The sequence below is a fragment of the Coenobita brevimanus genome, chromosome 64, assembly GCF_032717465.1.
Source record: "Coenobita brevimanus isolate Jiangsu-jjx chromosome 64, ASM3271746v2, whole genome shotgun sequence".
In the NCBI taxonomy this organism is placed as follows: Eukaryota; Metazoa; Arthropoda; class Malacostraca; order Decapoda; family Coenobitidae; genus Coenobita; species Coenobita brevimanus.
The window spans coordinates 21,843,879-21,858,487 of record NC_137017.1 but is presented as its reverse complement, the minus strand read 5'-3'; the positions used below and the strand labels follow the sequence as shown (position 1 = coordinate 21,858,487).

At 41.0% G+C, this 14,609-nt stretch overlaps 1 protein-coding gene across 1 annotated transcript in view; it reads left to right on the top strand.

Annotated features, from left to right (window-relative positions):
* The first annotated feature begins 10,171 nt into the window (after positions 1-10,171).
* LOC145404580 (uncharacterized) overlaps positions 10,172-14,609 on the top strand; it is a 97,419-nt gene continuing 92,981 nt past the window's right edge. The window contains exon 1 of the mRNA XM_080276089.1: positions 10,172-10,413. The gene's annotated coding sequence lies outside the window, so the exon portion shown is untranslated. The remainder of the gene's footprint in view (positions 10,414-14,609) is intronic.

Sequence of the window (14,609 nt, the reverse complement as noted above, 5' to 3'; positions counted from 1 at the left end):
TTCGTGCATGATTTTTGGTATATATGCGCAGGACACCTTCCTCTACCTACCACCAGGCAGGGACACTGCCTTACCCCATGTGACCCCCCCCCCCCACACACACACATGCCATTGTCTCGGCAACTCACCTGTTAGCAGTGACGTGTTGCGCCACGGTACGAAATTCAAGGCAAGAGTGATTCCCCAATCGATGGCGATGTGGAGGACAAAGGTTACGTGGCGCCAGAGGAAGAAACGAGCAGAAGTGATGAGGAGATAATGTCTCCAAGGAAGATGCGATATGTTTATGTGTTCAGTGAGTGAAACTGCTTATATCACCTATATTTTTGTGTGAAAACCAATATATTCTTGTCCTGCATATAAATTCATACCAAATGAACAAATATCAACCTATTCTGAGTGGTTTGCAATAGTTACCGCTACCACAGAAAACGCAACACCCGCAGCGCAGCTCCAGAGAACACTGTACCAGGTGTTTAAAGGGTCACCTGTATAGCCCATTTCTAAGCTCAGGTGAGCACTTTTTGTGTGATTTGCCATTGTTTCTCACAAAAAGTGGAGGTTCCTAAATCGGTCGGGATGGGGGGGGAAGGGTCATTGGTGAAAAATCAGTCAGGACGTGGTGTGTTAAAGAAGCACTGTCAATACAGGTGTTCAGATTTGTAAGTAAACTAGCTAACTTTGTCAAAAGAAGTAAAATTGCTTTATTTTAATGTTTCAAGATGGTTATTATGTTAAGGGTAATGAGAAATACGAGGAAACATGCTTACATAATTATATTGCTTAACAGACTAAATAATGATAGAGTAATATTTACAAGGTCTAAAATATGGATAATTGTCTGTTTTATATTATTAGCTAAATAAAAAAAAAACAGAGCTTTACTTAGCCAAACTATGTTATTGTCCATAGTTACAGATTTCCAGCAGCATCATAATGAGAGGATCATATTGCTTCCTCTACAGTTTTCTTGTGGGTTTTGGCAATATTTAGTAGTCCAATATTTTAATGCTTAGGCATGGCTTGATATCTTAAAAAATGATGGGACATCATTTTCATTGTTATAATTAACTTCCTTTATTCGTCTTCTTTATGTTGAGTATTGAACCATGGTTTTGTTGCTTTGCTTATAATCTAGAAAAGTTTATTATTTTTTCATTCAATTTGCATCAGTATCTTTTGAAATTGTATGAAATCTATTGAGTTTTCTGAAGGAGAGGTGTATCTCTACCCATGGCCGAACCTGGGCTACCATACCCATACTGTGCTAAGAACACATATACTGTATGTGTTCCGGGAGGGGGAGGTCCCAAAATTCCGAGAACGCTTATATGGATTTGTTTCTGTTTTAAGGCCCCAACATGCTTGCATGCATTGGCCTTGGTCACCTAGTGGCCACTCTCCATGCTGCTTGATCTCTGGCAGTTTCCCTGTTTGGACCCTTAACCCTGAGGTCACACTCAATGACCTTGTCCCAGGTCTTTTTTGGTCAACCTCACACTACCCTACCCCCATTAACACTTCTCACTTGCTGCACCACTAGGCATGTATGCCGTTTTTAAACCAAGAGTGTTGGTCTACAGCATGTGTCTGATGACTCACCGCTTTGTTTGCTGCACCCTGAAACTATAAAAAAGAAAAAATATATAGATAATAAGTTACCCAAAGTGACACACCATATCAAATATTCCCAAAATAAGTGACTTGAGCTATCCAGTGGTATGTAATGAGACCAAGTAATCATCTGATATTCTTATTTGAACAGTCTTGATATGTAATGAGACCAAATAATCCTTTATTCTTTCCACTTCCTTCTGCCTACAGGTGACTTTACACTCCCTGTTCTATCTTTCCTTCATTTTTTCCTCCTCATTCTGCTTATGGGTGACTACACCGAGTGACAAGCCTAATGGTTTCCTCTACATCAGGAAACACTTATTGTGCTGGGTGGTAACCATATAACCAAATTATGGCACCTGGTGGCTTAATGATTAATTAAGGGCACTCCAGTTGGATTGAACCAGTGCAGGTTTGTATCCAAGGGGTGGTTGGGGCTTATTGCTCACATAATGCCACTCAGGGATAAGTGAGGCTGGTGGCTGTCATCTTAAATGTCAGGACCAACTTGCCTAGCCCCTGGCTCCTATGCTGTACATGTGACAGCATAGGATTGGATGATGTTATCTGAACAATCTTATGTCTTCAGAATTATTATAAGTGAAAATATCCCCCAAATGTAGAAAAAAGTACAAAAAAAAACAAACCTAAATGTGTGTAACTGCAAATGCACCAAGGGTCAAAACATGTTATAGACATCACATAGGTGCAAATGTAATCACATCCAGGTGTTTCACAAGGCAACAGGTGCTATGAAGTGCGACGGAGGGCGTTTCGGCCATGCCCACTTCCGATGTTGGACCGATGATTTGACTGACATCCCGTAACCTGTGAATACCCATTTTTGGATGAAACATGTTCATTTTAGTAGTAGGTTACGGTGCTAAAATTTATAAAATATTCGGCATATTTTTAACAATACACCCCAAAAATACAGTCATTACTCGTTTTACGATGTTTTGGTTTACGATATTTCGCTACAACGATAATAGAATACAGTAGTTCCACTCCAAAATTCGATTTACAATCAATTTCCCGCTATAACGATTTTGCCATCAGAAAGTGTCAGGCACACACAAGGTGACCGTCGCTTGTCTCTGGCAAGATGGCGGCCCCGGCGTGCAGGCATTGTTATGGTTCATGTCCCACCACCCCTTCAAAGTCCTGTCTTTTCAACTTGTTCGTGTGTGCCCCCCCGTAATCGTCACTCTCCCCAAACATCGTACTACAGTACTGTGGATTTGTGTGCTCAGTGGTAAGGTCAGTGCCATTGTAGACCCCAGTGCTATGGTTGGTGCAGGTATGGGCCCCAGTGCCAAGATTGGCACAGGTATGGGCCGGATTCCCCTCCCCCAACCTGTTCCTGTCTGACTTAGAGGCTGACCACTAGTGCCTGTAAGCACAGGCTGTCCCCCAGCCTTGATGGGGATGACTTGGACCAACATAGGAAGGAATGAAGGTGGGTTGTCATTTATGGTTCAGTCTTGGTTAGGTGACTTTAGGAAGTTGAGTTGACGTAAGCCCCCATTTATAATGGGTTTCAGTGTACCGATTTACGATAAAATCGTTATACGATAAGGTATGATCTGACGTAACCCCATCGTAAAATGAGTAATGACTGTAACCCACACGGTATGGATTAATGAACCACAGTGGCCAAAGTTAGGCTCACATAATGAACCAGAATCCTTCTCTTACTTTGCATTGTTACTACAGTAGTGTTAACATTAATGTATATTTATACCACTGGAGAAAGAGTTTACATTCATACATAGAAGAAATACTGCATTAACCCATAACATGATTATGTGCTATAGTAATTATGAATTGCCTGTACTTTTCCTCATCAGTTAAGAAATTATTAAATGGTCTTATTTCATCAGGAAAATAAAAGAAATTTAACAAATTCTTGAGAAAGGGAAGACGAGTGCTTGACATATCCCCAGTGTTAATATAGTGGCAGTGGTGAAGATGGGGGCAGATGCCATGAGACACTTAGCCTCAGTGAACATCTCTGTAACAAAGGCCTTTGAGTGTGTAGCATGTTATTCACCCAGTATCCTGGGATACAAGGCCACTGCATCATTCAGGTTACCAGTTACCTCCCTTAGGTGTTACCCTTGGTATACATTTTACCTACAAACCCACAAAGGGTGGATGGGAACCTGAGTCAAGCGATGCCATCTACTTGCACCAAGATTCACTGATAGGTTAACAGCTTTTTACAGTCAGCAATGCTAACCACTCTGTAACTGCAGCTTAATGGTATTAGAGTTACTGTATTTTCTTGACCCACACGAACATGAAGTCGAGCAATACCACCTGCATTTATGTGAATTTTTTTTTAATACAAGGTCATCAGTAATTATTGACATTGAAGCAGGTCAGAAGGTGCAGTAATGTGAGAGATGATTGCAATTTGGGATGCCACTTAAATGAGAAGTTATGATAACAAGATTTGCATCAGTACCAGACCCTACCGTATTCAGTCTTTTTGCAGTACTGTATATAATTTAAATGGGTAGCTGTATTATATTGCTCTTGCCTTTTGTTGCTAATAGTATACTCTGTAGTGGTGGAGGTTTAAAGGTATACTTTTGGAGTGATGTATGAGGTTTGGTGAATCTGCTTTGTGCTATGGCGGCCAACCTTCGTCTGTGATAGGTGCTTTGCACTGTTCAGGTGGGCCAGTGTTGCTATAGCTCCAACAATAAAGTCAGCATGCTGGTACTCACATGCAGATGCACTCTTTCTCATAGTATGGAGACAGTATTTCTTTGTCAGCATATATCACGTTATATTCCTTGTAGTTTCTGTGTTATTGAGTACTGTTAAACTTAGAATCCCCTGGATACAGTAGCTTTAATCCATTTTATTGGATTGTAATGCTCTGTGCATTGTGTTATATTGTTCTCAACATATGTTTTGCCCTTCATTGGGAAAGTTCTTTTATACTCTACAGCATGATCATCGGAGTCAGACTGCAGATTACTGTAGGTGTAAGGACTGTGCCTATGACAATAGATAGTTTATTTTGCTCTTGCAAATATATTACCCTATTCCAATATTTACATCTTCCTCATCTTCTCTGACAGTACTGCACTAACTTCAACAAGAGACAGCTACAAGATGTACCATAATGGCACAATGCATTCCGATTCTTTGTATTATAGTGTAAATATTGTTTTTGTAAAATCATTCATACATACTGTAACAAACATATATTACTAATATGTGAGACATAGGTATACTGTATTACAATATGTATATTATATGCCCATTTGGCTGTAGCCATAACAGTTTTCATAAGGTGAATGTACTTTAGTTAACCAGTTTAGCTTATGGGATGGTTATATATGTGTCATCCCACTTATTGTTAATACAATTTATGTATGCCAGACAGTTAAGAGAGAATCAGTATTTGTCTATGAATGAGAATATGCTTTAATTGATTATCTGTTTTATCTAGTTTATCCAGTATTTCATGCTTCTGTATAGGTAATTAAAACTTATTATGTATATACAGTATCCTGAAAATAAGTCATGTTAATTAGTGCCTCAGCTTTTAAAGGGAGAGCGGACCAATTAAAACTTGATCACTGTGAAGTTGTTTACAGTCCTGATATTAATGTTGGTGGTAGTGTTAGTGGTCGGTGGGGGCACTCATCATCCACCCACTTAGTGTAGTGGTACTGTGTTTCAGGGTAGCTCTACATTCAGTGGCAAGCCAAATGATTTCCTGTAAGCCAGAAAATCATTTAATATGTACCTTACATGTCAGCAGTTGGGTTGGTGGAGGGTAAGTGCCCCTCACCAGAAAACAACTAACTAAATATACAAACAAGAAACCTCAGACCAGGACTGGACAATGGGTGATGACCAAGGACAAAACAAAGGACATGGTATGTGTTGCCATATGGAATGCAAGGGGTGCAATTGATTAGGTGAAAGAGAGTGTGTCCAGGTGCTTGAGGGTGCAAAAATGGACATATGTGGATTAACTGAGACTGAATGATGAGGGTAGTATGGATGAGGTAAATGTGCAGGAGTAGGTGTGAATGAGAGGGCAAAAGAGGGAATTTAAATTGTTGTGCATCAGAAGGAAGCAGAATTTAGATTATAAGAGAGTATGGATCACTTGGTTCAAGGATTATGTGGGTAAGAGTGAAAGTTGGATTACAAATGTGGACAATTGCGTGTGTATGAGCCAACACATGATCATGCAAGCAGTGTGTTCTGGGCAGATGTGGAAGCGTGTATGGAAAAGTTACAAAGGAATGAGAGTGTTTTTGACTGGTGATATAAATGTAAAAGTAGGGAATATGAAGGTGGATGGAGTGGTTGGTGAATGGGGTGTGCCTGCAAAAGTGGCTGAGAATGGCAGTGCTCTATTGGACTTTTGTGTGGGGAGGGGGTTAATGATAGCCAATACACTGAATGAGCCACAGGTATACTTGGTGGGCGATGAGAAGTGTGGGTGGTGAACTGAATGAACGGAAGGCAATGGTTGTCATTATGTGTGTGTGTGGATGACAGAAGTGTGTAATGGATGCAAGAGCATACAGAGGTTGGACGAGTGAACTTTCTGACCACCACTTGGTGTGGTGAAAGTCAAGGTTTAGCAATGGAGGAAGAGAAGGAGGGAAGGACGGGAGGAAGTAGTCCATAGAAGGAGGGTGCAAAGGTTGCAAGAAGATGGAAAAAAGGCAAAATTTAAGAAAGAAGTGGAGGAGCGATTGGGTAAATATGATATGGAGCAGATGGGAGAGGTGGAAGGTGTGTGCAAGATATTCACAGAAGAAAACTATGCAGCATGCGAGGTGGTGTGTGGGGTTAAGAGAAGATGAAAGGGGGTGCAAGGAACACCATGGTGGAATGAAGAGGTGAGACAAACTGGGGTGCAAAAGAAGAAAGCTTATAGTGAGTGAATGAGAAGCAGAGCATGGAGGAAGTTGGGAGATCCAAGAGAGATATGTAGAGTGGAAGAAAGAGGTGAAAAGATTAGCAAGAGAGAATAAGAAAAGAGGAGGGAATGTATGAAAATGTTCTGGAAAAAGGTAAAGAAAGTTTGACAGGGTGATAAGTTAGTAGGGGAGTGAAAGATAAAAGTGGTAGACTGATACAGTAATGGAGAAAGAAAAAGTGAGCAGATGAAGAGAACACTTTAAGGAACTGTTACACACAGGGAATGAAGGTAGTGAAAGTATAAATGGCTGGGAAAAGGGGGTGAGAAGGGAGGAAGAGATTGGTAGGATGGAAATAGTGGAAGCAATGAAGAAAGTCAAAATAGGGAAAGCCCCAGGAACTGATGGAGTGTGTGGTGAAATGCAGAAGTATGGGGGAGAGAGAGAGTAATAGAATAGATATGGAAGATGTGTAGATTGGCCTGGGAGGAAGGTAGAGTCCCGGAGGATTGGAAATTAGGTATAATTTTTTGCCTGTACAAAGGAAGAGGGGATAAAGAAGTGAATGGTAATCATAGGGGCATTTGTTTTCTTAGTGTAATAGGAAAAGTATATGGTAGATACTTACTGACAGTGTTAGGGAAGTAACAGGAGAAACAACTGGAGAAGAACAGGGAAGATTAAGGAAGGGAAGAGACTGTGTTGATCAGATATCCTTAGGCCTTTAATGGAAAAGTTTCTAGAGAAGGGAAAGTTGTATGCAGCCTTCATGGATTTGGTGAAACCATGTGAGTGGATGGACAAGGAATGTGGAAAATATTAATATATGGAGTAAAATGGGAAGTTATTGAATGCTATGATGAGTATGTATAAGTGTGCTAAGGTTGCTGTGTGTCTGGCTAGTGAATGAATTTTTCTGTCTAAATGTTAGATTAAAACAGGGATGTGTCATATCTATATGGCTGTTCAGTCTGTATATGGATGGGGTTATAAAAGAGATACAGGGTAGCGCAGTGGACGTTGGAGCTACCCTAATGAGACAAGGCAGCGATGGAAATTTCCTGTTCTGTTGTTTGCAGATGATACTGTATTGTTAAGCGAAGATGCAGGGAAACTGCAATGCTTGGTAAGTTTGGGAGAGTGTGTATGAAACAGTCTAAAGGTAAATATAGGGAGGAGGAAAGTCACAGACTTCGAGAGAAATGAAGTCACAGAATCTAGCCTACAGTGTGCATGGATAATGAGGAAATGGAAAATATGAGTGCATTTAAGTACTTGGGTAGTGTGATGAGTAAGGATGGAAGTTTGGAGGATGAAGTACTGTACTTGAAAGGGTACAACAAAGAAGGAAAGTTGCTGGTTCTTTGAAAGAGATAAGAAATGGGGAATTGAGCATGGAAGTAAAAGAGTCACTGCATGATAGTACTGTGATACCAATTCTAACATATGGAAATGAAGCTTGGACCTTGTTGGAAGGAAGTCGTGAATGAGAGCAGTGGAAATGAATTATTCGAGAGGAGCATGTGGAGCTACATGGAGAGACAGATTAATAAATTAGGAAGTGAAGGAGTGTTGTGGTGTGGATGTGACAGAAAGTGTTACGAGAATTACATTGAGGTGGTTTGGCCACATGGAGAGGATGGAGAGTGAGAGCCAAATGAAGAGTGTGTCTGTGAGTGAGGTGGAGGGGGGAAAGGGAGGGGGAGGCTGAGGATGAGATGGAGGGATGGAGTGCACAGGTATATGAGAGAGGGGGGTGTGAGCTGGGAGAAGGGCAATGAAATGGCAGGGGACAGGGCGACATGGAGGTGATTTGTTTCTGGCCACTCCTTATGAGATTAAGGCATCTGGCACTAGATAGATCGATAGATAGGTAAGCATTCATGACCATTATCCACTCGATTGATGCAGTGCTGCTTACTTCTTTCTTCACCTTTATCATTCTTTTTCCGTCTGCCCTTCTCTTTTCCTATTTCTCCCATCTTTCCTGTTTATCAGTCTATATATAGCCAGGCACCATAATCCCGTAGAGAGTGGCTGTTTGTTTCTGAGTTTGTTTTATGGGGAAGGGTACTAATCCTCTGCCATATGGGTTTGTTACATGTATTTGGTGACCACGCAGCAATGTATGTGGTTTTCTGGCTTACCGGAAACCATTAGGCTTGTCATCCAATATGCAGCCACCTGAAAAGGAATAAGGAGTAATAAAAAGCGACAGGAACGATTAGGGAAATATGATGAGAGGAGGGCAGACATGGAGAAAGAGTGATACAAGATGAAGAAGTAGGCAGTACTACATCAAGTGAGTGGATGATGGTCACCACCACCTACCACAGAAAACGAGGAATGCAAGAATAAAATAAAAATAAACCATAGGTGTGAAGTGGCTTAACCTTTCAACTTTCTTGGGAAGGGGTATTCCCTAAGGCACTTGAATATTCCTGTTGTCACTAACAGTGAGCCTGAAAGGTTTACCTGTTATGTGACTGGGCAGGGCTTTACCACTTGAATCCAGTTAATTTTTTCATTATCGCTAAGTGGGCATATTTCACTTGTTCTTCAATATTTTTTTAATCAAAAATCAATGTTATTCTCCTGAGATGTGGCTAGTACTAAAAATGTTTTTTTTTAGAACATAGGTCCATGAGAAAACAGCTTGAACCACCGTGTCACTAGTTTTTATTTATCAGGCAATCAATACTATCTATCTATCTATTGCCAGATGCCATAATCCAGTAAGGGGTGGCCATTTGACTTTGAGTTAGTTGTTTTACGGGGAAACCCTCCACCAACCCACTTGTTGACACGTTGGGAGCACGTTCAATACGTTGGTGCTAAAATTACTACAAAGGTATTCCTATATCACCTGTCTCTTATTGTGGTGGTGTAAAATTAGGTAAAGTTAAGGCTAGCCTGAAAGGAAGTCTTCAGTACTGTACTAGTGTCTGGAATGTGTCAGGTTTGGCTGCAAACTTTTGTTTTGTTGAAGGTGTGTGTGTGTGTTAGGTGGTGGTGACCATCATCCATTTACTGAATGTACAGTAGGGCTGCTTACTTCTCTCTTCACCTTTATCTTCCTTTTTCTGTGTCTGCCATCCACTCTTCCTATTTCTCCCACCTTTCCTGTCATTTTTTGTCACTCTCCATTCCTTTTCAGGTGGCTTTACATTGAGTGACAAGCCTAATGGTTTTCTGAAAGCCATGAACCATTTATAGCGCCGGGTGGTAACCATATAACCAACCCACACAATGTTCCTTATGTGTCAGCAAGTGCGTTGGTGGGGGGATATGCCCATCCCCATAAAATCACTATTAAAAAAAAAATAATAATAATAATAACCCAAAGAAAAACAACCACCCCTCACGGGATTATGGCGTCTGGCTATGGATAGCTACATAGATAGTTCAAGGTGTGTGGCAAGATCCACCACTTCTTTTTTTTTGTATGTGTGCTCTGGATATCAATACAAAAATAAACATTTAAATCTATCAATCAAGCTAGCAATTCTGGTGACGGATAACAATTTGATGGGGAATCCCACTGACGGGGAAAACAAAAAGGATTCGGAAAAATACCCCAAGCTGAACTGTTTCTCAAAAATTTACTCACAGTCTGCAGTTAGTATAATTTCGTTTGCATATGTCTGATTTTAAATATTGTAGTTCCTAACTCTCGCTCAGACCTCGCCCTTATACTTTTTAATTCATAGGCATCTGAGATCTGACAGATCGCGAAGTCAAAGCCATAGCCTTAGCCTGACGAATTAGTAGCAGACGACAGCTGAACACCAGACAAGTCAAAATAAGCTCAATGTCCTGAGTCTCGATATTTCTCTGGACTTCGAAATACTACAAGTGTAATAGGAAACCCAGCTTGCAGTATCAAAAGACTGTAAGTAACATATTTGTTAATTAAAGAACTTGAAAATGAGGCGATTAACATTTTCATCTTTTTTTCGGTGAATGCATGTTTTCAGTGGAACATCCATTATCAGTAATGCAGGATTTGTATATGGCACACACACACACACACACACACACACACACACACATATATATATATATATATATATATATATATATATATATATATATATATATATATTCTTTACTAAATGAGCATGGTCTTTTCATATTTTCTATTGAAATGAGTCTTTCACAGGTTACTTGTTTTTCCTGGATTACCACAGCTTCTGGGCATTTTTATAAACTTACCCCTGAAATCTGTAAATGAGGATTTAGAATGTATAAGTATTCCATTGACATCTGCCAGCAAATGGCCATAAGCTAGCTGTCAAATGCAAGAGAGGTTTGTTTGGTTAAGTAATTAAATTTCCCATAGCTTTGACGTGGGATACACTGACACGCCCAGTTACAGCAATTGTTGGTAAACAACACGGCCAGTTGGAAAGAACGGAACATTGGTAAACATTGCCACAGGCAACCTGGCCCTTTCCTTAACTACCCAAAAATAGATATATTTTTTCTCTTTTCCAATCACTTCTTGCAGTCACAATTCAACAGTTAACTAGGCTGTTTGTGTTGCATATGTACCAAAATTACTTACCTTGAGTTCATGAGTAGTGGTAGGTGGTGGTGACCATCATCCACTCACTTGATGTAGTGCTGCCTACTTCTTCCTTAGCCTTTATAATTTTTTTTCTTTGCCTGCTCTCCTCTCGTCCTATTTCTCCCATCTTTCCTGTCATTTCTAATTGCTTTTCTTTCCTTTACAGGTGGCTTTACATTGAGTGACAAGCCAAATGGTTTCCTGTAAGCCAGGAAACCATTTAACAATGCTGGGCGGTAACCATATAACCAAACCATACGTGCCTCGTACGTGTCAACAAGTGGGTTGGTGGAGGGTTAGTGCCCCTCCCCGTAAAACAACTACCGGTAACTCAAAGTCAAATGGCCACCCCTTATGGGATTATGGTGTCTGGCAATAGATAGATAGATAGAGATCATGAGTGGAGTTACATGGAGAGAGAGACTGACAAATAAGGAAGTGAAGCAGCATTGTGGTTCTTACCTAATTGTTCTTTTCTAATTGTGTCTTTACAGAATTGAGTCAGGCTCTTACTGTCTGATGTATTAAACCATTTTTATCATACATATCCCTAAATTTATGAATGGTATTGGCACAGTGTTTCATTCAGTAGTGCATTCCACTTATCAGTTGCCCTATTTGGGAAACTGATTTTCTTTACGTCTTTATCGCCTCTCTTTTTATGTAGTGTTTTGCAGTGTCCTCTTGCTGATGCTTGCCCATAGGTTATATATTCATTTATGTCTATTTTCTCTTTCCCTGAGATGCATTTATATAGCATAATCATGTCTCCTCTTTTTCTTCTCTTCGGTAATGTTGGTAGATTCAATTTTTCTAGTCTTTCTTGATAGCTTAGATCCCTTAAGCTAGGTACTCTACCCATCTTGCAGCTGCCCTTTGTACTTTTTCAGTCTTATCTATGTGTTCTTTGAAATGATTCCAGACTACTGATGCATACTCCAGGGTTGGTCTGATGAATTTTGTTATCATCTTTCTCAGCATGTCTTCATTTATATATTTATGTGAATGCTATTCTCATATTAGCAAGCATTGTATACAAGTTACATACCTTATCACTGTTGTGGTCAACTGGGGGTAGCCTGTTATTGATAATCACCTCTTTGATGCAGGAGTTAACTGTTACTCCCAGTCCTTCATTGATGCAACAAGTCAACTCTGGAACTGTCTCCCTCTGTCTGTATTTCCTGCTTCCTATGATCTCCAGTCTTTCAGACACAATGTGTCCAGGCATCTCGAAATGATCGGATCTTGAATTTGGCTCTCTCTTGTATTTTGTTTTTCTCTTGGAAGGAACAGTTTTGTGGGCTTGTTGCCTTTGGTTCCTTCTTCTTCACTTAAAAAAAAAAAGTTAAACATCTTGAATCCAGCAACTTCATTAGTGATAGACAGTATGGTTTTTGCCATGAAAGATCCACCATTGACATACTCAGTCTTCTGACTCATAGCATCCAACAATCAATTGACCAACATGGAGAAACTCATGCAGTAGCCCTTGATATTTGTAAAGCTTTCGACAGAGTGTGGCACCGTTCCCTACTATGGACTAACATCTTGTTCCTCTGCATTCCCCATATCTCAGTGACAAAGAGTAAAAGTATCTATCTATCTATCTATTGCCAGACGCCTCAATCCTGTTTGGGGTGGCCACAAACAAATCGCCTCCAAGTCGCCCTGTCCCCCGCCATTTCACTGCCCTGCTCCCAACTGACACCCCCCCTCTCTCATATACCTCTCCACCCCATCCCTCCATCTCATCCTCGGCCTCCCCCTCCCACTTCCCCTCTCCACCTCACTCACATACACTCTCTTCGTCAGTCTTTCACCCTCCATCCTCTCCACATGGCCAAACCACCTCAGTGTGTTCCTCATAATGCTTCCTATCACATCCACATCCACACCACAACGCTCCTTTATATCCTCATTTGTCAGCCTGTCTCTCCATGTGACTCCACAGGCTCCTCTTAAATAACTCATTTCCACTGCTCTCACCCTTGACTTGTGTCCTTCCAACAATGTCCAAGCTTCACTTCCGTACGTTAGAGTTGGTATCACAATACTGTCATGTAGTAACTTTTTCACTTCCAAGTAGATGATGGATATTCCAATTTCCACTCAGTTAATGCTGCCATGCCACAGGGATCAGTTCTGGCACCAACCCTGTTCCTGATTCATATTAATGTTCTCTTATTTACCCCCTGGGGGTAGGTTTTTTTTTCAAGAATACTCCCCCAGTATCCCTGCTTGTCGTACAAGGCGACTAAAAGGGTTGGCGGAGGGTTAGTGCCCCTCCCCGGAAAACAACTAACTAAAAAGACGAACAAGAAGCCTCAGACAAGGACTGACCAAAAGATGACTACCAAGGACCGGACAAAGGACATGGTAATCAGAACATGGAATGTAAGAGGTGCGAATGATGAGGTGGAAGAGAGAGAGATTGTTCAGGTGCTTGAGGGTACGAAAGTTGATGTATGTGGAGTAACTGAAACTAAATGGGGAGGTGAGAGTGTGAGAGAATGGGAGCATGGGTGGGGTATATGTGCAGGAGTAGGTGAGAATGAGAGGGCAAAAAAAGGATTGTGTATAGTTGTGAGTAAAAGCTGGAAGAAGAACACAAGAGAGTATGGATCAGTTGGGTCAAGAATTGTGTGGGTAAGATTGAAAGTTGGAATACAAATGTGAGTGATTGTGTGCATGTATGCGCCAACTCAAGATCGTGCAAGCAGAGTGAGAGAAGAGTTCTGGACAAATGTGGAAGTGTACATGGAAAAGTTTGGAAGGAATGAGAGAATGTTTTTGATCGGTGATATGAATGGCAAAGTACCATAGGGAATGTGAAGGTGGATGGAATAGTTGATGAGTGGGGTGTGCCTGCTGAGATAGATGAGAATGGCAGTGCATTAGTGGACATTTGTGCTGGGAGGAGGTTGGTGATAACCAATACCCTCTTCAGGCATAAAATGATCCACAGGTATGCATGGCGAGTGATGAGAAGGGTGGGTGGTGAACTGAATGAAAGGAAGGCAATTATTGATTATGTGTGTGTTGATGAAAGGATGCGAAGATATATAATGGATGCAAGAGCTTATTGAGGTTGGGGGAGTGGACTTTCTGACCACTACTTGGTGGTGGCCAGAATCAAGATCCAATTAAGATGGAGAAATAGAAGAAGGGAAGGACGGGAAGTAGGAGTATTTGCGAGGAGAGTGGAAAGGTTACAAGAGGATGAGAAAAAGGCAGAATATAAGAGAGAAGTAGAAGAACGATTGGGCAAATATGAATTGGAGCAGATGGGGGACGTAGAAGGTGTGTGCAGGATATTCACAGAAGAAGTATGTGCAGCATGTGATGTGGTGTGTGGGATCAAGAGAAGACGGAGGGGGATGCAAGGAACACCGTGGTGGACTGAAGAGGTGAGACAGGGTGTGGCACAAAAGAAGAAAGCATACAATGAATGGATGAGAAATAGGGGCGTGGAAGAAGTTGAGAGGCGGAAGAGAGAGTTATATGTAGAAAGAAAG